This window comes from Carettochelys insculpta, chromosome 7 (genome assembly GCF_033958435.1).
Source record: "Carettochelys insculpta isolate YL-2023 chromosome 7, ASM3395843v1, whole genome shotgun sequence".
Classification (NCBI taxonomy): domain Eukaryota; kingdom Metazoa; phylum Chordata; order Testudines; family Carettochelyidae; genus Carettochelys; species Carettochelys insculpta.
Window position 1 is genome coordinate 66,209,086 of NC_134143.1, and position 26,107 is coordinate 66,235,192.

A 26,107-nucleotide genomic window follows, 5' to 3' on the forward strand; every position below is an offset into this window, starting at 1 on the left:
TCTATTGATGTTTAAGATCACAAGTAACTTTTTTAATCTTATGATTAATAGCAGTTATTTTTAATCACTTGACAGTTCTACTCTTCATAGATCTGTGTCAGGTGTATTTCCTCAAAGAAAAATAGTGCTCCAAGTATATAACTCAACATTTCACTCCCTGTTCCACATGGTTTACTTCCATTGTAATACTATTTATCACTAATACTACATGGACACCTTGCAACTACAGCACATAAAACACAACTTATGAAACCATTGGATTTGAAAAAACTTTGCCCATCTGCAGATGCTCAGAGATAAATACTAGCTGCATATATTGGGAAAACCACCTTCAAATTTTAGGAGACTACAAAATGACTATTCTTAGTTTAGGAAAAATGCTACATCATGTTTGCTTTCAAAACAAAAAGCAGTCAAGTAGCACTTTAAAGACTACCAAAATAGTTTATTAGGTGAGTTTTCGTGGGACAGACCCACTTCTTCAGACCATAGCCAGACCAGAACAGATTCAATATTTAAGGCACAGAGAACCAAAAACAGTAAGCAAGGAGGACAAATCATGTTTGCTTTGTGGAGTTCTATATAATGGTGGAATCTCTTTCTGGAATGTGCCTGGAACCACTGAAAAATGTTTTACATTCCTTTAAAAGTTAATTGTTTACTGCTGCACAAACCCTCTGCAAGAATGGTTTGATAAAATACAGACAGATATCCCACATGCCAAAGTCAGTAACTGTCTCTGCAAAAGATTACTGAAGTCATTCTCTAGAATTTGACTTGATTACCCAACAGTGCTACATATTATGAACTTAACAGTAGTTTAAATGCAATAAGTGCTTTAATAAAAAAGTGTTACAGTTATTCAGTTCAACTACAGGTTGAAACTCTCTAGTCTGGCATTTACTCATCTAGCAACATCCGTCATGATTTTAGTTAGCTGGACAACCTCCTATCATGGGTGTGGCCAAGTTTCCCATGGTCTCAAAGTTTGTTCACAGCCATCAGTCCTGGTTCTCAGTGCTCCGTGCTGTTATTTAGCTGTAATTTACCCCAAAATGCCTTATAAGAGCCCAGTAAGTAGTGGAAGTATTGGTAGTGCTGCTAAACTATACTGACCTCCTGTGGCCCATCCAATTCTCCAGACCAGAGAGGTTCAACCTATAGTAAGTTCCAAAAACAGTGCAAGTTTTTAAGAAATCTCTTGCAATCAAATGGGAAAGTTCCCTTTACTCATCCAAGGCCAAACAGAAGGCTGCAGCTACAAAAAATAAATGGATCGTGGCTCTTCCTTTATGAAGAGGTAGCTAATGAGAAAATCTAGTTTGTGAGATTGCCAGCTTCCTTTTTAAAAAGGCTTTCTAATATAAAAATATAGAATTCTCTGTGACAACTCAAGGCTTGTCCTTGTGGGTCCCTGCACTACGTGGCTGTTTAAAAGCAGCCTCGGAGGCCCGCTGTGTCCCTCACACTGCTTCCTGTGCTCGCAAGGGCTTGGTTCACAGCATCACTGGACGGTTCTCATCACTGGCTAGTCGTAAAACAGTCTTCTGGGGAGGAGGTTCACTCCATACCCGCTGCCCCTCTAGGGCTGGCCTGATGCATGGGATGGTCTGGGGGAGAACCCAGTCCCCTCACACACGTCCCAGGCTCCAGTCCAGGGACCCTAGGCAGCTCTGGCAGGAGGGGCTTCCCTCTCTTGGTCCTCCCAGTGCCACAGCCTGCCTCCCTGGGCCACTTCCGCCAGACCCCCTTGTAACACAACAGCAGTACCTTCCCCTGATAGCTGCAGTTCTTCTCCTTGGTGAGTCTTCTCTCCCCAGTCCGTCCTCTATCTCATTCCCCCACTCCTTCCTGGGGGAAGCCTTTTTTAAGGGCTCCACAGGCCTTGATTGGCTGCAGCTGCTTAACCAGCCCCAGGTGTTGGCTCACCCTGGTGCTGCATGCTGGTGCTTCCTGGGCCTTAGTCCTTAGGGAACATAAAAGGGCACACCCAGCTGCCTATATATCTCCCCTCCCACAGGGTGCTGTAGCTGGCTGTGGGCCTGCATCTATCACACCTCCTGTTCCCGATCTTCACTACAAGTGTTTATTAGGTCTTAATTTCTAAACAATTCCCAAAACACAGAATATCTGTACAGGTGTTGAGAATAGAGTAGCACTGACCAGATTTTTACTATGTGACTCGAAGAGAGAAGACTTTTATTCCTAGTTCCTAAACTTGTGGAATAGTCACTCTCTAAAGCCACATCTACACTTGCTGCTCCCCCACTTCCAGAAGGAGTATGGTAATGAGCCGATCGGAAGACGCTAATGAGGCATGGATTAAACTATCATATAAAAATTAGTTACAATTAAATCACATCATAAGCATGCTAAATCTAAACCTACAGTCTCAAAAATAAATTAATGGCTCTAGCTTGTCCAGCCTGCCTCCTAACCCTTGCTTCTTGAAGGTTGTGGGCTTTCAATTTCTCTTTCTGTTCAGCCTAAAAAGTAACATCTGCAAAGACAGACAGGAGCTGGATAGGATTGTTTTTGTTTTGTGCTTATGTGCTGGTGCACCTTGCACAAGCACAGGAGAGGAGTTAGTAAGACATTGTTTTAAGATAGAGGGACAATATACAGGAAAGGATGGAGGCAGCATTGGAAAGAACAGTGGAATGGACTAGAAAGAAAAAGAGAAGACATTATTCAGTACACACACAGCTTCCTGCATTCCCCCACACTTTTACCACAGAAAAAACATCATGGCTTCTGGGCATAAGAGACACCCTATCTGGGAGTATTTTTGAAGAAATTAGTTCAATTGAAATTGGATAACAAAAGAGTGACAAGCGTCAGCAACGCAAGAAGATCATGTAGGGCTCAGTAACAAGAATGATATATCATAAGCAGTTTACCTTATTGGGAGAAAATGATATGGATCAAGATGGGGATACAGCTTAGTGGTAAGGCAACCATATCTCCCTGTCCCAAATATGGGACAGGAAGATATGGAGGGGGAAAGAGGCTGCTCCTCCAAGCCCCAGAGAGCCATGAAGGAGGCAGCAGCCACCAGCGATCCCCCAGAGTCCCAGGAAAGCAGCAACTGTTCCCCCTGCTTCCCAGAGTCTCGCCTGAGCAGCTGCTGTCGGAAAAGTTTGGCTGGGGGGCAGGGGCAGCGGCACACCCCAAATACAGGACAATGAGTCCCTTTTAAAAAATAAGTCAGGATGCCTTTTTGGCATCCCAAATATGGGACTGCCCCCCCAGTACAGGATGGATGGTCACCACGCTTAATGGATCAACTGGTTAGTACATTAAATAACTCAATTTTCAATGCATCATTCTTTAAGACTCTCTCTATGCCTATCTGTATAAGTGAGATTTGACAAGACAATTCCCAAGCCGTTTCCTGTGTTGGATGTTGCTCGAAAAAAAGGTTTAGTTTAGCTAATCCATATGGCTTGTTTAATTAGTTAACACACTTTATAATCTATCACTCAAGTATACAATACAGAAAGCTGCACTAAGAGAAATCTAGAGTTGCCAGTTGACAATGTGCCATTTTGTTATTTTATGTTAGGTAATACATTCCCCTTATTTTGGAACATCAGGGCCACAGACTATAATGGTGATACCTTAAGTCTATTCCCTATTTTACTTCAGAATAAATCAGCTTTTCCAAAGGAACCCCATTCTATAATTTGTTTTGGTTTGGTTTGGTTTGGTTTGGGTTTTTTTTTTCCTTTCCCCTCCCCCCCCTCAAAAAAAATAGTTCAATGGGGCTTACTCCAAAATTAAGTGCACTCTAAGCACAGTCTTCGCTTTTTCGGTAACTCGATTTAAACCTTTGTGTGTGTGTGTCTGCGTGTGGGTGCATGCATGCATACATGCAATTTTAATCAAAGATTTAAACTGCCTTGATAGAACTCAACCCACTCTGCTATAGATTTCTGAAACTCTTGAGGGAAGCAAAAATTGAAGCATTAAACGAAACACAAATACCATAAAGTTAAGCAAATCTTAATAAATTACCATATCTTTGCTGATATTTTCAAAAGTGAATGAGGGAAAGTAAAGCAGCATAAGAGATTCATAGGCAACTTAAGCAGAAATTAAACTGAAAAATTATCAGTTCCAAAATCAAGCTTAAGAGACTACATCTTATCCTCATTTTCAGAAGTCTGAATTTGACGAGCCTAATCCTAAACTGGATGCTTGAAGATATTTTCGTGCTTTAATACTTAAGACTGCAAGGCTACATCTACTTGACAGCCTAAATGCTTAGTTTATTTCAAGTGTCTAAACAGCATCAAATGCCGAAATAAAGCACGATTTCAAGGCATCCCTCATTCCTCCTACAACAAAGACTACAAGGATACCAAAATAGTGCACCTGTTATTTTGGAAAAATATTTTGAAATAACAGGCATTGTTGAAAGACACAGAGTAGCTACAGTAAGGTTTCAGAGTACACGACGGTTCCATTCCATGTGCCCTTGCATAAACCGGATTTCACGTAAAGTGGGGGTGCAGCTTTTTCCCCAGCAGAACAGCCTGCAGCCAGGGAAACAGCAGAAAGGTAAGTCCTGGGGTGGAGGTTTAAGCCTCGCAGTGGGTTGAGGGCATGGGAGGCAGGCAGATGAGTTGAGCTGGAGCAGCACATGAGGAGTGGTGAGCTGGAGCCAGAGCCGGATGCAAGGGTTGGGGGTGAGCAGGAGCCACATGCGGGAGGTGAGCTGGCAGGGGAGTTGAATCAGGGCCAGGGAGTTTGAGCCAGAGTTGCGCCTGAGAGGTGGTGAGCTAGAGCCAGAAGTGGGGGTGGGGGGTGAGCAGGAGCTACGTGCAGGTGGTGAGCAGAGCTGGAGGGGGGCTTAGCCGGGGTCGTGCAGAGCCGAGGAGAAGTGAGTTAAGCGCAACTGGAAATTGCGCATTTCCAGGGTTTACTGTAGGAGTCAGGGTTAGCTGCGTAAGAGGGAGGTCGCGTATTCTGAGACTTTACTGTATTTCAAAATAGCTTTGTCATGTAGACATGGGCTACATCTACCTTACGAAATAAATTCAAATTTAAGGCAGTTAGCTTGATTGTACCAAGTGACCGTCTTCACCTTAAATACCATTAGCTTGATTTAGGGAGCACTAATATCGATATCATATCATCATCAGAACTGGGTGGATATAACATCAAGTTCTAATTTAACAATTTGAACAAAGGCTAGTGTGGAAGTGCCATATCTCTGAATTGAATTCAATAGCCTCTAGAGGCTGACTCATGCTATTACACCTGGCTCCCTGTCACTCACAGGAGCCAGTAACTGACCAGGGAAAGCCAGTGCAGCAGCGAACCAGGTGCTTTGCTGGTCAGTTTCCCAGCTCCCACCAGTGGCAGGGACTCAGGAACCAGACAGCAGGGTGACTGCTGCCAGTAGTGGGGGTACAGTAGGGCCATGGGGAGGGTGCAGAATGCAGGACTGAGGGAACTGTGGGATAGGTTCCCACAATGCACTGCTGGAAGTCAATGTTTGGCCACTGTAGTGTGGCGGCACTTAACTTGATTTTGTGGGAAGTGGGGATACTCAAAATTGAATTTATAAAACCCAGCATTATAAAATCAAATTTAACAAAATCAAATTTATCTGGTAGTGTAGACGTAGCCATAGCCGGAGAAGAGTGAAAAAATAACAAGGAACGGGCATTTCAGTTTCATTTTCTCTCATACACTAGGACTGCAGAAAAAGATGATCAGCACACAAAAAAGGAGAGGAAAGCACTGATTAATCAGGTGTATTTTTTTTCTGCACTTGAAATTCAGCAAGCAGGAGCCAGTTAGCAGTAGGGCTGCTCTAGCGAAAACTCCAAATGCAAGCAAGGAAAACCACAAGTTTTCAACCCCCCTGAATTTTCCTCTTGAACCTGGAGTAAACTCAACCATTTATTCCTTACATATACTCCAAATATACAATGATGTAGATACATCTACTGCTGGCCACTGTTTACTGAATCTGAGGAGAAGTTATGGGGAGAAAGGTAACCCTAAATATAGCTAAAATATCAATAGCACAGATTAAGTATTAACTAACTGGTATAACCACTGTGCATTTTGTGCAGTAGAAATACAAACCTTTGAAATGAAACTTCCTGTCATTATTCCTTAAAGTGAAACTTGATATTATTAATACTTTCACGAGAGGGTTTCAAAATAGCGTCACAAATATTAACCCTCATGACATCTCTTTGCTGCAGATATAGTTATGTAGGGATCATGTGAATGTCCATTCACCTCTACCACATTGCCTGTAGAAAGAAACACAATAGCTGTCTAACATACTTAGAGAAGGAAGTAGAACAAAAAATAAAGAACACTGCATGCACACAAAGCTGCACATAGATTTTTTTGGTTCACAGATTTTAATAGCTTGAATTGGAAATTAACTATTGCAAGACACAACGATGAATATGATAAAGAATACTGTCTCAAAATCTTGAATGACCACAAGTAGCCACACCTTTGCATCTCCAGCATCAAAACTTCAGCACTACCTGAATTTTCCATTTAAGACTTCCTTCCACATAGTGAAACAGTCTGAATAGTAACAGAGAGTAAGACGTGCTAGTCTATACACTATCAAAACAAAAAGCAGTCAAGTAGCACTTTAAAGACTAGCAAAATAGTTTATTAGGTGAGCTTTCGTGGAAGCTCACCTAATAAACTATTTTGCTAGTCTTTAAAGTGCTACTTGACTGCTTTTTGTTTTGAAACAGTCTGATCTTGCTTAGCTTAGGCGTTTTAACAACCCCACGACACAGCAACAGATTTTAGGTGTTTCAAGAAATGAGAAATTATCCCAGTGAGTCAGAGATTTTGGAATTTATGTTCTTTTTTAAATGCTATTAAGACCACAGAAAAATTGATAAAGAACCAGCAAATCTGTGAATCTTATGTGGGTTTAAAAATACCATCTGTTGCCATTAAAGTTTCTTCCTCCCCAATTTTCCAATCAAAGAGCTCTCAATTTGTTAGTTATTTTTTTTCTATATTGTTTGAGTAATATGTACATATTTCACCAAGAACTACTGAATGGCCATCGTAAGTATCAAAAGCAAGTTGAGAACAAACCACAATATAGTCTTTTGCAAGTGTAGCTTAACTTAAGATACTTAAAAAGACTACAGTAGGGTCACAACATTTGCGAGGGTTCGGTGTTGAGAATTCTCGCAACTGCTGAATTTTGCAAATATGGCGAACTCCCGGGCAGCTGTGGGGGGAGGCGGAGACCCAGGGCAGGGCCATAGGGAGCTGGGGACACAGCAGCCACCAGCGCTCCCAGCCCCGGGGACACATTAGCCATTCGCAAATAATTAAATTCAGGAATGTGGCACTCACTAGTGTCGCAACCTTGCTGTATATTTAATCACTAGATGGCACTTTTATATGAGTACTGGCACATTACACAAACAGTTCCAGCACCAGATATCAAAGAGTGGATTTTCAGTAATTAAGCAGCTTCACTTGTAAATAACTGAAATCAATCACCCTGCTGGACCAAAACAAAAAGCAGTCAAGTAGCACTTTAAAGACTAGCAAAATAGTTTATTAGGTGAGCTTTCGTGGGACAGACCCACTTCTTCAGACCATACCCAGACCAGAACAGACTCACTGTCTGTTCTCTGAAAAACTATCATATTATTCTTGCTTTGAGATAAAAACCATTCATTCCTGAATATCAACATTTTTTAAGTTTGGCTATTCTCTGCTACAAAATTCATACTCAGCCACAGGTGCAAAGCAAATGAAAGACCTACAACACAACAGCAGTCAAAAGCAGAGACAGTCCTTCAACATTTAAGTGGTCAAGGTTCTGTCTGTAGCGGGAAAGTAATTATGCACCCAAATATCCCAAACATTATCGTCCAATAGTAGTCAAATAGACTTTTGGAAGTGAGGACATCAAAATCCAATATCAGTGCTGAATTACACAGCTAGTTCCTAACTCTACAGTGGGACAAACTAAATTTCACAACTGAACAGTGTTCAAAATTAGTTTATTTGTGGTCACTGAATCATTTCTTTATTTTATTTTATGTACATGTACTAGAACTGTTGATAAATCACAGTTAATTTTTTGAGTTAATCATGAATTAACTGTGATTAAAAAAATTAATCACAGTTTTAACTGCATTCTTAAACAACAGAAAATCAATTGAAATATTTCAAATATTGTGGATGTTTTTCTATATTTTCAAATGTGTTGATTACAGAGAGAAAGCCATACTAGTCTTTATACCATGAAAACAAAAAAGCAGTCCAGTAGCACTTAAAAGACTAAAAAAATAAATTGTTAGTCTAAAGTGCCACTGGACTGCTTTTTTGTTTTCATGTCAATTTCAATTAAGACACAGAATGCAAATTGTACAGTGCTCATTTTATATTGTTATTACAAATATTTGCATTCCAGAAATTATGAAGAAATAGTATTTTTCAATTCACCATACTGGGACTGTATGGATTGAACCTCTCTAATCTGGCACTGTCTGGTCTGGTAGCATCCATAGTCTGGCATGAGTTTAGGTGGCCAAATGTACACTTATCATGGATGTGGCCAATTTTCCCACAGTTCCATAAAATTTGTTTACAGCCCCCAGTCCTGGCTCTCAATGTTCTGGGCTGTTAATTGGCCGTAATTTACTCCCAAATGTCTTCTAAGATCCCAGTAAACAGTGGAAGCACTAATAATGCTGCTAAACTAAGTTGACCTCCCGTGTCTGACAAATTCTCTGGTTTGGAACTGGTCAGGCACCCAAAGTTCTGAATAAGAGAGGTTCAATCTGTAATACAATCCCTGTATAATGAAAGTACAATTTACAAACCTAGGAGGTTTTTTGTTACATAACTACACCTAAAAACAAAACCACACAAAACTTTAGAGCCTGCAAGTCCACTCAGCCCTATTTCTTGTTCAGCTGATCACTAAAAGGAATACATTTGTTTATATTTATGGGAGGTAATGCTGGCAATTTTATAGCTGGCATCACAGGGTATTTATATGACAGAATATGCTAAGCATTCATATGCCTCTTCATACTTCAAACCACCATTCCAGAGAATATGCTTCCTTGCTAATGAAGCTTGTAAAAAAAATGTGTTAATTTAAATTTATGACTGAACTCCTTGGAGAACTTTATGTTTCCTGCTGTTTTACCCACATTTTCTCATATACAATAGTGTCTCAACATTCGTGAGGGTTCCCTGTTAAAAACCCTCATGAATGTTGAATTTCACGAATACGGTAGCAGTCTGCCCCAGGGGAAGTGGCAGCGGCTGCGGGCGCTCCGTGCCTCGGGCAGAAATGGACGCTCATAAATAATTGAATGAGCGAACATTAAGTTCATGAATCTGAAGACCCTACTGTATTTCATGTTACAAAAATTAAATACTGACTAAATACATGTTGTTCATTTTTGGAAGACTTTCATTGCAGATTTGACAAAATCTAAAAGGTTTCCAAAGACAGCTGGGGCATTCAACCCAAGGTTTAAGAATCTGAAGTGCATTCCAAAATCTGAGAAGGATGAAGAGTAGCAGACGCTTTCAGATGTCTTAAGAGCACAACATTCCTGATGCAGAAATTACAGAACCCAAACCACCAAAAAAAACAATAGTTGCTTGTGGTTTACAATTGCCTATTCTCACTAAGATGACACTGTAAACAAGAAGTGGGCAGCAGTATCTCCTGCAAATATAACAAACTTGCTTGTCTGAGCTGAACAAGAAGGAGAACTGAGTGGACTTTCTAGGCTCCTAAATTTTGCATTGTTCTATCTTTGAATGCACTTATTTTTGAACATAATTCTACATTTTTAAGTTTAGTTTTATCAATAAAGAGATTGCACTCCAGTACTTCTATTAGGTGAACTGAAAATTATTTTTGATGATGCAAATATTTGTAATCAAAAATAAATATAAAGTGGTCACTATACATGTTGCATTCTGTGCAGCACGTTAAATAAAAATATTTGAAAATGTGGAAAACATGCAAAAATATTTAAACAATTTTCTATTATTGTTTAATCACCTGATTAAAAATTGTGATTAATCACTTGACAATGTTCATTCATACAGCATACACAAAAACTTCACACAGCATGCAGTTTATACTGAGGGGCAGTTAACTAATACAATACCTGTAAAAATGAAACTTGCTTAAACAACTTTATTATTTAATATGCACAACACTCCCTCAACAGTGTATTTATATACGTTGCATAGTTGAGTGGAAAATCTCAATAAAACAGACAGCCAAGGCAAAATTGTGTCAACTCTGTCACTGTGTTGTAACGTAAATAGTGAGGAAGAGATTGATTTTAATATCAGTTTGCTTTCAAACAAGAGTCTGCCTCTTTTAATCATTATGACTTCATCATAATTTCTAAAGACGGGGAAAGTCAGTGTTTTGTCATTGGAAAAAAAAACATAACAAAAGCAAAAAGAATCCAATTAACTTCTAATTCTAACAATCAACGTCATCATTGGTTAAAAGACACTTTCAACAAGGGAACACACACACACAGTCTGAAAACTTTATTCTACTTTTGTTATAATACCCAAGATATACATAAGAGAATATTATCGAAGAATTTATTTTTCAAGGGTTGGGCCTCCCAATAGTTGAGGGCCCTTCGTGCAGCCTCATTTTCTGTGTTTGTCTCTTTCAAACTAACAATGGAGAGGAAAAAAGAAGACTGTAAAGCTAAAAAACTTGATAGAGAGGAGAAGAATTTAGCACCTGAAATGATTTTTAAATTCATTTCCTTAAATTATCCGGATTACTATTGAACATTTATCTTCAAAAGCATAATAAACCACTTCATAAAGTATCAATTGTGAACAAATTCTTGAGGGTCTTACTCAGAAATAAGAGACTATAGTGAAAAAGACAATTTTCAATAAAAATACCAGAAGTCACATCTTTCAGCGCAGAAGTCATAATTGAGAAAAACACAGCCGTTCTCATTACACAAACCTGCATCTCGCCCTTCTGAAGGCCCTTGTGTAACCCCTGCCTTCATCTGCGGTCGTCTGCTAGTTCTTCCCAGTTGTCCAGCTCGATGTCTACCTCTCTGAGGTCTCTCTTGCAGACATCTTTGTAGAGCAACTGGGGACGTCCAGGAGGTCTTTTACCAGAGGCTAGCTCACCATACAGGATGTCTTTTGGAATCCTTCCATCATTCATCCTGTGGACGTGGCCAAGCCAGAGGAGCTGACGCTGCCTGAGGAGGGTGTGCATGGTTGGGATTCCAGCTTCCTCAAGGACGGCGGTGTTGGTCACCCTGTCCTTCCATGATATTCCAAGGATGCGCCTGAGGCAGCGCAAGTGGAAGACGTTCAACCTCTTTTCCTGGCGGGCATACAGGGTCCAAGTCTCGCTGCCATAAAGGAGGGTGCTGAGGATGCAGGCTCTGTAGACTTGCATTTTGGTGTGAGTGTACAGCTTGTTATTCCACACTCTCTTGCTGAGTCTGGACAGAGTTGTGGCCGCTTTTCCAATCCTCCTATTTAGCTCAGTGTCCAACCACAGGGTGTCAGTGATGGTGGACCTGAGGTAAATGAATTCGTGGACGACCTCTAAAGTAGGGCACTACTCCATTCAAAGCTGGGCTTTGAAGTAAGGGATAACGTGGAGACTCTGCTGGCTTCTTCGATGTAGCGCTTAACTTCAAAGTTGGTTCCGAGTGTAGATACACCTGAAGTGTTCTGTGTTAAGTGTATACATAAACCATACTGCTGTGGCTACACGAGCCCCTTTCATGAATATGCAGTGCCTCATTAGCATAAATGGCAGCCATGGCAATTTGAAAGTGCGGCTTTCAAATTGCACATTGCCTGTGGAGATGGGGACCTTTTGAAAGGACCCCCCAGTTTTCAAAAGCCCCTTCTTCCTACCTGGCTGCACTTTCGAATCACCGTGGCCACCATTACACTAATGAGGTGCTGCATATTCATGGCAGCGCTTCGTTAGCATCTTTCAAACCCGCTCATTAACATGCCCCTTCCAAAAGGAAGGGGCTCATGTAGATCCAGCCTCAGTGTTTACATTGAAGTCACTGTTGCCACCATTATTTTTATTATTTCACAGGGCCAATAATTACTCTCTCTTCTCCCTTCTCTCCTCCCCCACGTGTGTGTATATACATATATGTACAAGCAAAAGTGATTTTTTTAAAATAATTGATCCTATTTGAGACCCGTCATTGGTGACTGACCACACCTTAGGGAAACACTGCAAAACATTTTTCCTAGACTTTGAAAACTAGAAATTTTATTTTTATTTCTTCCCAGCTCAGGATATTGTCAGGAAATTTTCCGATTTATGCAGACATTAAGAAATAATGCCACTTACAAAACTGTTCTCTCTGAAATATCTAACACCTGCTGCTTTGCCATGCTTTTACTCATTTGAAAAGTGAACCTGTGTAGTGGTCAAACCACACAATCAGCAGTCAGATGTTCTAAGTTAGCAGTTGGCCAATACCAGCCCGCGGGCTGGATCTAGTTCCCCAAGGTTAAGTTGTGGTCAGTGCTCCCTGTAAGATTAGTGCTTGGGCACCTGCCCAAGAGAGAGCCATGCCAATCCCAGACCAGCAGAATGCCCACAGCGCTCAGAGCCGGCAGCAATTGTTCCTACTGGTGGTGCACATCCCCATATACTTTGGGGCATGTAGAAAAATTTATTCTGCCCATGGATAGGAAAAATTAGGAGAACCCTGCCAGTGGTGGGCTGCCACTGCTGTATTTAACAGCGCCTACACCAGGTATGGATGATTGCATCTCCCATTGGGCATAGATTGCCATTCCCAGCCAATATGAGCTGCAGGAAGCAGCCCAAATCGCATTAAGGCAAATTTTAAAAACACAAATAGAAATTTGACATTGACCTCCCATTGGCACACAATCAAATAGAGCTGACAACCTAATTTCTATTTCTAGTTTTGAAAATCTCCCTTGTAGTCTGATTCAGAAAGTTTTCCTTTTGATTAAAGGGCCTGTTAAAGGAAAAAAAGCAGCTATCAATATCTGACTGCACATAACACAAGAATGTATTTGTAGCTGAAGCCTAAAAAATGATTGATTGTGTATAATTGAAATTTTCTAGAATGATGAACTTTGAATAGAGCCATTTTAGAATCATTATTCTCTTAAGTTTTTTTTATGACAGTAATAACAATCAACCAACGCTTCTCTGAACATTTTTTTCCTCATGGTTAGGACTGTGTACATGTGGTTAAATGACTGCCCAAGACAAGAAAAATAAAATTATGGATAAGCCAGTTTGATCTACTTGTTGCATTAATTGCAACTCAGGGCAGCACTAATTAAAGTTTTACTTCCCCCACCAGGCTTGCCACTTCCAAGTAAAAACCACACAACACATCACATGTCATCAAGCATGCTACTAATCAGTTGTACAGTATGCCAGCTAGCAAATACATAACCAACGATATACAAACCAAACAGGCTACATTACGCCCTAATTTGCACCTCATACAAATTTCAAGCATCTTTAATGGAATTATGCAGGGTGCAAGTCAGAACAACATCTGCCCCTCTTCAGTGCAAGTTCCCACTGTTATAATTCAAATAATTTGCTGACTAAAACCCCTCTTCTCTTATGACTGACCAAAAGTTTAGATAACAAAACTCTGATTATTTTGGATCATGAGTTTTGTACTGAATTTAAAATTCAACAACATTGGAACACTGACTGTATACAAAATTTTGTTTGGCTGGCAAAAAAAACACTTTTCAATTACTTTAAGTTTTATATATGTTGCATATTACTAAACTCAAAAGGATTAGATTGTTATCTGAAAATGACAAATATCTATGTCATTGTAAACTATTTTCATTGAAGATAACAAGTTTATAGACAAGCAAAATAAGACAAATGCAGTTTGAGGTGCAAAGTTTGATTTAAAGAATATTTACTTTGTATAATTTGACATTTGATACTGTGTGTTTAAAGATTTAACTTTTTAATCTCACCATCTATTGTTAAATAATTGTCTGCATAATCTCCTGCAACTGTGAAAATTTAAAATAGATACAAATAAAAACTATTAACCACCAATTATCTACTGAAAATATTAAAAAAAAAAAAAAAATCAAATTCTGCCAGTCCTATACCATACAAAGATTGCTATTAAAATTTAAAATGTTTTAGGAACAATTGTTACAAACAAACAACAGCACATGAATTCACTTTTTATTTGCATCATTTGGTTTCACCACTCCCCAGGACAAACAGTGGGAAGCATAGTATTTTGCATATTTACCAGAAAATTTTGTTTTAAAATTATTTTACACAAATCTCACATATTGTCCATCAAAATATACAGATGTAAACAATACTCTGCTGTCACAGTCAGACTGTGGGTTTTTAAGGCAAATCTTACATTCATCTGTGATCAGTATTTTTTAGGACACATACTACCACATACACAGTTTCTCTGGCAGCTATTCACTTCTTTGTTTAGAAGGTATTTTTGCACTGTTTATTTCAATGAAGACCTATTTTAGGCTGCTATGGACTTTTGTTTATACATTAAACCACCTGATGCCTCCAGCTTTTACAGGAGCCATATAGTTTGCTAGTGAAGTCATTTTCTCTCTCATACATTCCGTGAGCTCCCTGGAACAAAGGGCGTCTAAAAAGAATTTAACATTTATGGAACTATAAAGGGGAATGGCATGTGCCTAACTCATCCTTTAGGATGAAATAAACATTCCTAATGCATGGTTCTCCTTTTCAGATGGAGCCACTGAAGCCATGGGAAAAATACTAAGGAACTGTGTGAGAGCACAAAATCCAAAAAGTTACTTCTCCAATACTAAAATTCATACAATAAAAACAGTAAGAATCAAGCAACTGCTCTTTTTATCTTCGCCAAACAAGAAAGTTTTCCTTTTGATTAAAGGATGTGTTAAAGGGAAAAGAAATAGATAAATATTTTACCTGAATGCATGTAACAAACAAGAATGAAACAGATCTGTTGCTTCTTTAAGGAGATGAATTAGTCTTTTGTGTTCTACACAATCCCACATTTACTTTGTACAGAGAGCATTAGACAATTATGCTGAAATATTCTATTAATACAGACTTTTTGTACTATTGTACCAAGCTTTATATTATAATGACACCGAACTGGTTTCTCTTGTTAAAAATACACTATCCTATGCAAGTTCTTTTTTCCAAGGAAGCTAAAATAAAATAATCAGAAACACATGGAGAGAATATAAACGTTTCTACTTCCATTCTGTTATTAGTAAACACTTAATTTCATGGGTTATAACACAAAGCGATATAATTTAAAGACTATAAAAAGGCTGTGGAAATCTCAACTATTAAGAGATGTCAGATTTCACTGTTAGGCATTTACTGGCAAAGCCAGCAGAGAAGCCATACCCTGACTAAAAGATGGAGACCGCACTCCCTTTCTATCAATATTAGGTAATGTGGGAGCTGGGATGGTGAGAAGAGGAAAGAAGTTTGCAACATCATGATCCACACAGTGCACAGAGTTTATGGAAAACTGCCTGACTGACAATCCTGTAAACTTTGCAACTGCATGAAATTCATTTTAAAAACAGTTTAATCTGCAAAAACTACAGCGACTGGTGGTTCTAAAAAGTCAAGCTTTTATTTAAAGAGACTATTCTGTTTTCTAGCAGTGACGATTTAGACAATTTTGAGTACTAATAGTCTAGATCTAGTAATCTGAAAATCCCATGGCAGAACCTTGTTCTTCAAGACACCACAGGAAGGTCATATTTTTTACACTCTAGAGATAATTAAAGTCCAAATGAAAATGAAAATTCAGAAGTATTGGCTCAAGTTTCTCAGTCTCTTGGTTGCAACATTATTTTAATTCCTTCACTGAGTACTCTTTAATCTTACACTTATGGAACTGATTGTTGTCACCATAGTTACTTAATCTCAACTCCTGCTATTCACACTGCAAGAGTCTTCTATCATGAATACAGTTAAAAATGAAATGTTCAAGTAATATCTCTTACACTTGCTTGGCAGCAATTTGCAGGACACTATCAAGATGTTCCTGACTGCAAGATACCTGAGAGAAATTTTATGGTTTTGCAATATTTTAGGCCCCCTCCGATTTTTATAATTAAACATCTTTAATTCCAACAGGTCTAAACCTAGTTTCATTAAATGTATTAGCTATTTCTTTGTCACATTATTCAAGTCGCTTTTATATAACTTAAACATGCCAATTTATTAACGTTAGACATTTAGAAGTAGGAAAAATTCATCAGATCAAACATGAAATAATTCTGGGTGTTGTTTACATCACTTTATGTGGACAATATGAAACAGCAAAGCCTAAAATTATAGTTGATTAAGCAAAACAATTAGATTACTACTTCCTGTATTATCCTATTTCCCCGTATACTGTAAATTCTTTCATAACCAGCAGCCGCAAGACCAGGAGGTTGCCGGATGTTTAAATATGCTGGATAGAGTTCAGCATCCCCCATATCCCCCAGCACTGGCTCCCACTCAGCTGGTACCCCATCACTTTGTTGGTGGGAACAGCAGGGAGCTTTTTGCAGGACTCAGGCATGGCTGTGCTGCATGGGGAGTCGCACTGGGCAGTGGGCACTGTGTGGGGAGCTGCTCTGGGGGCAGCTGCTGCACAGCCACTTGGGGAGTCGTAGCTTCTCAGGGAGCCACTGCCGGTGGCAGGCAGCTGCTCTGGGTGACAGGCACTGGACAGGAAAGAGGAGGAGCTGCCGGCCACACACATTCAGAGGCTGCCATAAAATGGCTAGGGTGGGCACATATTCATTGAGAGTTCCGGATAAATACCAGAATAAAACAGAGATTACTGTATACTGTTATACCATCAAACAAAGTAGTATCTAAGAAAAACAAACTTTTAATTAACTACGTTCTGTGTTCCTACGTGGCCAGCATTCATGAGGGCACCAAAAAAATTGAGTGGTGCACTAAGACTGCCAGGCAGAAACTGGCAGGCAGAAACTGAACATATGACCAGACCTCTGTAAGGAACTAGCTAGAGATCAAGCCAGGTGCTGTTTGATGTGCAAGGAGGCCACCTCCCTTTGGGAGTTGGCATGATGATTACAACAATACAACTAAATTCAAACTCTGGCAAAAACTGTCATTTTATGCTGCTCCCCAATACAGTCAGGTAAATGACAATAATTCAGTGGTTCCCAGACTTCTCAGTAAAACACACTTCAATTAGCCAAAAAATTCCACAGTACACCCACTTTTTTCAGTGGAATTGATAGCTCATAAACGTCATTTACCTATATTCACTATGGTTACAGTCTTACAAGAGAGGTTTGCAACGTAGTAGTGCATACAACAAGCCAAACAAGGATAAGACGCATTAATATTTCTAATCCACAAGAGAACACATCATCTTAGACGCTGAGTACAGACACATTTTCAAAATCTGCTCAACAGCATGCTAAAGGATGTTGAATAAATGAGTAGCCACTAAAAGCAGGCTTGGCTTCCCTCCCCACTAGCCTGTTGGAGCCAGGATGCAACAAATCAAGCGCATTCCGGCTCCAATAGGCTCCCGCTCTCCCTGCCCTTTGCCACAACAGAGTGGGAACGGGTTCCCCAGCAGTTCATTTGGGCTGGAAGGCAGCATTCCAGCTGCCTCATGACATGAATGGGGTCCTGCAGGCTTGGCACTTCCCCTCAGGGTGCAGAGTCACCACAGGGGAGAACAACCAACCCCTCATCAGGTGGTTCTTGGGCAGTTTTGCTGTGTGAGCCCCAACAAGAGCAGGGTTGTCAATTTCTCTCTCTCCCTCTCTCTCACTCACACTGTGGCTCTGCAAAGAGCCACAGTGAGGGGAAACTGATAAAATTCCAGGCACACTGACAGTTCTCACCGCACATGGGTTGAAAACCACCGCATTAGCTAACATCTCTTCAGAGCTCTGAAAAGGAACCTCCTAACAGACACAAGTGAAGACAAAGTCTCTGTTTGTAAAAGCATTTGTATCTTTCAGTTCTCACAAATTATGCCTGGGTTCAGTCACATCAGTGCGTAGATGCTGTCAACAAAAAGTAAGAATGCCTCTAGTAATGTTAATCCAAGTCATGTAGACTTTATTGCAGTGCTACCTAAACAATGAGGAAGCCCGATTATGCATTCTTTGCAGACCCACCAGTTCCAATGAAATCTATAGGAGTTTGGAAAACCCCAAGGATGCAGGAGCAGGTTCCAAGAAAAAAACAGTTCTCCAACCTCATATGTAGGATAGTTTTGGAAACAGTTGCTGAAAAGAATCACCAAAGCGTTAAAAAAAAAGTTGTATTAATCTCCAAGAGCCTACATCAACACGTGGGCAGAAAAGGTTGGAGACTAGAACATGAACAAATGAAAATTGTACTTCACACACAGACTTCACCACTTAATGATGTGCTTCAGAATCCTCTTCTAAAACACTGCCAGCCATGGACAAGATCTGTGTTCACATAAAGAATCTATTTTAACACACCAACAGGCTGGGAATTGAGAGAATGAACTGAGATGTACTGCAATGTTTAGGCAGCCATTATAATGTGTAATACTCTCAGCTTCTGGGTTCTATACACAATGGCAACAGAAAGAACAATCAGCAGCCATATGTAATGATAAGCCTCTGAGTATTGAAGTACACAGGTCCTAGAACCAGGCATGATTCCACAGGCATATTATCTTATGGATAACATCATATACCCTCCCCTCACTTGAGATGTTTCTCACTTCATGAGGCTACCGTAGGCACACAAAAGCCTGGTGTGAGAAAGGTATATCCAGTTTGCTCTGAAAAAATCACATTTCCCTAACAGCTTGTGTCACAAATAATCTCTCTTTCAAGAAGATAGTAACAGAGATATAGCCATGTTAGTCTATGCTCTATCTAAACAAAAAAGCAGTTCAGTAGCACTTTACAGACTAACAATAAATTATTTTGTTAGTCTTTAAAGTGCTACCAGACTGCTTTTCAACAAGATGATAGCCACAGTCAGACAAATGTCAAATTTTAAATATAAGCTTTTTTCAAAATATATTTATGATTTTCAAAGATGAATTATCTTCTTTACTACAGTAATATTAATAGCACAACTTAAAATGTATTTAGAAAATAAAAATGCAGTTTAAGTTCTCCAACACACAGACTACAAGCTATCCTTTAGCACACATGGGAGGGAACTCAGAATGAAAGATTAGAATTGTTCAATCTTTTCCTATTTCTTACATTTCAAAAGGACTCGGATGCATCCAAAAAATGAACAGTAAGCTTATAAAATACTAAAATAACTAAGTAAATGGGCATGCCAAAATCATTAAAAAGCTCTTTGAGCAGCCACAGTGGGAGCAATTTACACTACTTCAGGGTATCCTAGCATGTTTTAGCTCTGAGCAGCATGTACCACTTTAGGAAAACATTACTGTATATGATTTCACTACAGCACACCACAGATCCTTCTTATTCTGTACTGATCTTTACAGGGATGAAATCAACTATTTGATATGAAGTCTGAGGTTTTTAAAAACGCTTACAAAACACAATTTACTCAATTTTAAAGAGAAGCACATATACTACCTAAAATAGAGGTCTGCAACCTGTGGCTCTGGAGTCGCATACATCTCTTTTAAGGACCTCTTTGTGGCTCCTGACATTATAATTGCAAGGTTTTTAAAAAAAAAAAACAAAAACAAAACAAAACACCCTCCTGATTATTTTTGATAAATGGTGAACAACTAAAAACCCCAAAATGAACAACTCATATCTAAATAGCAAACGATGTGATCTCGAAACATCAGATAACTCCTGCCACTATCCTCCAGAGAGAGAAAAGCTTCAGGAGTGAAAGTCAGGAAGACAGTGATGCAAACACACATGCAAAGTGTGAGGAAATAGAATATGTAAAAAGTTTGTGCACATCGTGAAGTAAACATGTAGCACATAACAAATCATTGTGCGAGCGCTGTTCTTAAAATAGGGGTTACAAAAAGTATGGTTTAACATTATTTATTGGGGATCGTCTGGTATTCACATGCATTGCGGCTCTTGAATTATTGTGTTTTAACAGAATTGGAAGAAAATAGCTCTTCTTGCTATTTTGATTGCTGACCCTGACCTAGAGGCTAATGACTGTACAACTCTTGTTAATTAACCATCTCTTTATAAAGTAATACTATGCTGAACAGAGTGATTCCAGAATATGCCCCTATTCAAAAAGTGGTTTAGTATTATATTACCTCAGTAGGGAAGGCACAGTAAGCACAAAAATCAAAATGTTAGCACCTCAAACATGACTTTATAACCAATTGCTACAAGTTGTATCTCAGTATGTTTTGTAACACACCAAACTATTTCAGACACACAGAAAACATGCAGTATTGTCAGACTGGGCAATTGTAATGTAAACAAGGATTGACAAGCTTGCTGGGGAGGCTGTTAATCTTCTATATCACACAGTCCCTTTCCTCACCAGCCAAGATACCTCCATAAAAAATACAATCTCCCCAAGGTAAAGCAAAACTCCATGGGTAATCAAAATAAAATATATGGATATTAAAAAAAGAGAAAGGAAAGAATACAAGGCTTTGTTCTATCCAAAAAGCATACACAACCAACCAACCACCCCAACAAAACAAGTACGTATAATGAACTTGAAAAACTTGATGATCAATCAGGACCCATTAACACACCTTGCCAGCAGTGGGTCAAATATCTGTGTAAAGTACTGCACAGACTAGAGTGGGCTAGTGCAATGAATCAACATGTACCTGACAACACCCCTGCTTACCCAAGAATGTAGCCAGAAGCCTCAAACTGTTCCCACACAATCGAACTGACACTCCCTTGCTGTGTCTGGTATGGGTTAAGTTCTTCTGAAACACCCTCAAAAAGCCAAACACCTAGTTAACTGAGGATGGGGAAAGAGAAACAGACATCATGATCTGATGGGGGAAAGGAGAGGAAATACTCAGTGAATACTTGACTGTAGTAGCTGGGAAGGGGAGAAGGGACGTGAAGAGAGAATCCCCAGCACGCCCCACCCACCAAGCACAATGAGAGTGGACGGTAATTCTTCAGTCTTCAGAAGTTCAGAAAACCCAGTAACAAAGGAGAAGTATCTGTTTTTAATTATTATTCAAATTTAAATGATAAAGGCTGATATTTTAGCCACATCTGAAATGTCAAATACTCTCCCAGTGACAACTGTATTCCCTTATTTTTAAAATGCTGTCTTTCCAAAAGACAGTTTCCTTGGACTCTGGGACATCTTCCCCACCAATCTTCAGATACTTATTACACAAGGCTGATACTAATATAAAATTTGATGTATGTCTAGTTTTACATTCTCCATCCATAAACAAGCAGTCCTGCAGCATTTTAAAAACCACTTAATAAATTTGTTAATGAGAGCTCATTACCTAATAAATTTGTTAGGTGCTACAGGACTGCTTGTTTTTTGTGAAGCTACAGACTAATACAGCTACCCCTCTGTGATTCTTAATTCAGTTAAGGTACTACACAGCCCTTGACATAGCGTGCATATATTACACACGTACCAGTGAACAATACTCAAATAAAAGGATGATCACAGATTGTTTCAGTAGAAATGCTCATTTCTAAAATGTCACAGTCATGTAACAATAAAGCCAAGGATTTCCTAATGGGAGTACACACAACAAAAGAGTGTTAAAAGAAAACCAGTTATTGTAAACTAAGAGCACATGCAGAAAGCTACAGACATTATCCATGCTCAGACAGAAGCACTTCGATAATCTAGCGTTCTTAAATTAGAGTACTTCCATTAGCATTATTTAATTGTCAAGATAACAAAGGAACGCCCCTCCCCATACTCTTGCCTTACAGATATGTCATGCAGGGAAAAAGAACTATACCAGGATCAGCAGTTAGTCACAATCAGTACTATTTACCATCACTGCCTCTGGTGTTATGAGATGTAGGGGATTCTGCTTTACATTTTTATAAAAAGTAGAACAAGAAATTTTATGTTGCTCTGATGATGACAAAAAACAGGAAAAGCCAGCTAAGGGAGGAATCCAAGATATTAATGATGCTTTTTGTTCAATCAATTTGCTTTATCAACAAATTATAAGTAGTTGATTGTTGCCTGATCATTTAACTTGTTACATCCACAGAAATCCTGCACCTTGACAAAAGCAGTATACAATGTATGAACTGAACGGATCCAGCTGAGCCTACTACATTTTCATTTTACTTGCTCATTGCTCAAAATTAACCAAATAGGAAATCAAAATATTCAAACTCAAATAAGAGCTAACAATATCAGGATATTTTTAAAAATTCGAATGTGTCTACAATACAGTACTAACTTTCAAGATGCAGAAATCTTTTTCAGGAATCAGCCTAGCGTTATATTAAGATCATTATGCAAGCTGTACCTAAAATATGGCTGTACATGTTGTTTTACTTAATATGACCACCACCTTCTTTATTCCCTTAACAGATGCATCCAATAATACATGAAGATATAGCTACACTTCCATGAAAAATGTGATTTTCTTCTATTAGAAACAAGTAAACAGGAAATATCTACACCAAAGTAAATAAATACACACACACACACACACACACACACACACACCCAAAGTAATTTGTCAAAAAAATCTGGCTATTTTTGTTCCATAATATTTGGTTCCAAAGGACTGAGACTGTCACCATTGCAGCAATTACATACAATACATGCAATTAAAACTCTATCATTAATATTCTGTTGTGAAAATATCTGTGCACACACATGCATAATTACATAAAATGCATGCTTCCAAAATCCATATTGATTTCAAATAAATCAACTAAAATTACAATTATAATATTGTACTATTTCATAATTAGATGATTTAAAAAAAAAAAAACTCTCCTCTTATAAATCCAGTAGACTGATTGCAATATTTCTCTAGTAAACTTCAGTCATGCTGAACTGCTACGTAGTTCACATACAAACACAACCCTAATCAAGTATATGTAACAATCCAATACAATTATGATTACTTTTAATCTAGTGATTTAAGAATATATTTGTGTAATTTATACACACAGTTAAACTTTTTACACGTGTATCAGAAGTATCAATAAGCATTTTTCACAACACATCTACACTTTAAATATAACAAGTATTTGATTCCAGAATATATTGGTGTTTTAACAAGAGGCTTCTTGTATAGCTCGAACAGAATGGCCACAATAAATAAATGCAATGAAACAGGAAAAGAATTTCACACCTATGTGAAAAGACTGGGGGGGGTGGTACTAGCTAGCACAACCACACAGTAGATGTAATGATAACTCAATGCTAGCTAACCATTATTCTGTATGTTAGTTGCAACCATACGCATACATAAGGCATCTTCAATTTCTCTTCAGCCTGCTCAAGATATTAGGTTCAAGGGAAGAAAGGGTTGTAAAAACTGTGCTTCCTTGTTTGTTTTATATAGTACCATTCCACAATATGAAGAACCAGATGTATTATACAAGTAGTATCCCAAGTTGTAGGGAGGCAGTACGCCACTGATTAAGTGCTAATTGTACACTAAACAAATTCACACACAGGCACACAATACACAGAAACACGAGTTCATCCCACCTGCTCACAAACCTAGAAGTTATACAACTGATCAATCCCGTAACATGCAAACAAAGGTTTATAAACGTTATTCCTTGGGGAGCAGGGGGCATATTTTTAAACGATGACTCCTATGTTTGCCTCCTGCAAGAGTCTGAACTTGGCCATAACAAGTCACTGGAAAGGGTTTCCTCTAATAATTATAAAAGCTGACAACACCCCTCACTTTGTTTATAGCAGAGGTGGGAAGGGAACACGCAGAAGATATATTTTTAAAGCATGACACCATGGCATTTTATTTCAAAACCAAGAGGCACCATCTCCACGCCCCCCCCCCTTCACCCCATAAGCCTGTTTTACCTGCTCAGAGAGGGGCCTTAGTGGCTTTGTGTCTGGGGCTTCCTGCTCTCTACCATCTCGGCTCTTGTTCCTGCTTCTTCTGTCTTGCTGCCTTTTAGGCCCAGCCCCTGCCTGCTGTCAGCAACGGCGGCTCGGCCCAGCCTGGAGCCGCGACTCGTCCACCCACAGGCTCCCCCTGGCAGCAGCGAGCGATCGGCGAGCGTCGGGAGCTGGTGCTACAGCACACACTCAGCCACCCTGTCGCCACCGCAGCAGCCTCTCCAGCCCCGTCTCTCTCGAGCCGGCCTTTGCCTTAAGCTGCTGAGCTGCCGCTGCTTTCCCCCCACCCGCAGCCCCCCAAGCCCCAGCCTCAGCCTCAGCTCCCCCACCGCACCTCCTCCCCTTGTTCCAGCCCTACCATTCCCCAGCCCCAACTGCCTCCCGTCCACACCCCCGAGCCCCCTCCCCAGCTCCCCTCTCCCAGCATCCCGCCCCGCCTCCCCTTTGCCTGCTGCTCCCGGCCTGCCCCCAGCCTCGCCTCCCCATCCCAGCTCCCCTTACCGTAAGGGCTCCGCCATCCTCCTCAGCTACTCTCAGGCCCGGCCCCATCACCACCCCCCCGCCGGCCGCCGTCACCGCGCACCAACCCGTCACGGGACTCCCCACCCACAGGCCTCCGCAGCACCATAGAGAGTGGCAAGTAGAGCGCCGCCCGGCGCCGCCATCTTGGATTTGGGCGGAAGTGCCTTTGTTGCCATGGGCAACAGTTGAGGCAATTACCGTCAGGGTTGTTTTTTTTTTTTTTTTTTTTTAAAGGGTCAAAATAAAGGAAACCGCTAAATTCCGCAAGAGAGGGAGTAAAAATAATGAAAAACAGAAGCAGAACAAGCATGGTCCTGCCCCAGCGCCACAGACAATCACGTGGCCTGGCCTGGCCAGGGGCCGCCTCTTTCCGCCAACTTTCTGAGGGACAACCACCAAAACACCCGTGCCCCTTCTTTGAGGCCCCGCCCCACTCATTCAACGCCCCCCTCCCCCAATACTCCAGGCGGGGGCCATGTTCAGAGGGCTGGGGAGCACCTTTCCAACTGCTGTTTGGTTAGTGAAGGGCCACAAGGGTGTGTTGGCACGTTTGGGCACCAGGCCCCACTGCTCAAGGTGACCACATTGCCCTGTGGCAAATACAGGCCACCAGGATGTGGGGGCTGCTATCCCATGTCAGGGCTCCGTGACCATGGGAGCTGCTGCCTCATGGGGAGGCACCAGAAATGGGGGCTCTGCAGCCTCCTGACAGGGAGGATGCTAAGAACAGGGGTTTTGCAGCCTCCTGACAGACGGGCAGCAGGGAGGCAACAGCTGCCCTGTGGCAGGGTCCTTGGCAGCAGGGGCTGCCAGTCCAGGGAACAGGGCAGCTGTCTCACCAAATTGCATCCCTGAAGCAGGGGCTGCCTCCTGAGGCACAGGCAGCCAGGGAATGAGGCAGCTGCCCCGGCGGGAGCTTGCCAGCAGCAGGGGCTGCTACCATTAAGTGCTGGGGAAGGGGGCAGCTACTCCACAGGGGCACTTCCCTACATCATGAGCTGCCACCCCAAGATGCAGCCAGGGCACAAGACAGCTGCCCAGGAGAGGAGCTCTCTAGCAGTGGAGGGCCACTGTAAGACAAGGGGTGCCGTGGAAGAGGTGCTCTACAAAATACAGGGCAATTTGCCCATTAAAAAGTCAGGATGCCTGTGAGACAGCTTAAATAAGGGACTGTCCTGGAAAAACCAGGATGGATGGTCACTTTTCTGCTGCTCTGCAGACCAGAAGCCCCCAGAAGCCAGCACCACCAGGTGAGCACCCACCCCACTTAACCCCTTCTGAACCGCAACCTCTGCTCCAGTCATGAGCTCCCTCACACAGCCCAACCTTCAGCCCCACCCCTGAGCCTCCCTCAACAGCCCAACTCTCTGCTCCAGCTGTGACCCCCCGCCATCTCAACTCTCTTCCACTGTCCTGAGCCCTAGGTCCACCAAACCCTCTTCCTCATCCTGGAACCCTCTACCCTAGAGCCTGATCTCTGCCACGCCTTCAGCAGGCCAATCCCTTGCCCCAGACCAGTAAAAGTAAGTG

At 40.8% G+C, this 26,107-nt stretch overlaps 1 protein-coding gene across 7 annotated transcripts in view; it reads right to left on the reverse strand.

Moving 5' to 3' along the window:
* SHOC2 (SHOC2 leucine rich repeat scaffold protein) overlaps positions 1-24,616 on the reverse strand; it is a 135,134-nt gene extending 110,518 nt beyond the window's left edge. For 5 of the 7 annotated variants that reach the window (XR_012646190.1, XM_074999185.1, XM_074999180.1 and 2 more), the window contains exon 1: positions 24,557-24,616. The gene's annotated coding sequence lies outside the window, so the exon portion shown is untranslated. Of the gene's footprint in view, positions 1-6,102; positions 6,122-24,016; positions 24,219-24,556 lie in introns of those variants that run through there. The other 2 variants (XM_074999181.1, XM_074999183.1) reach the window with 2 other exon arrangements.
* Positions 24,617-26,107: the final 1,491 nt, after the last annotated feature.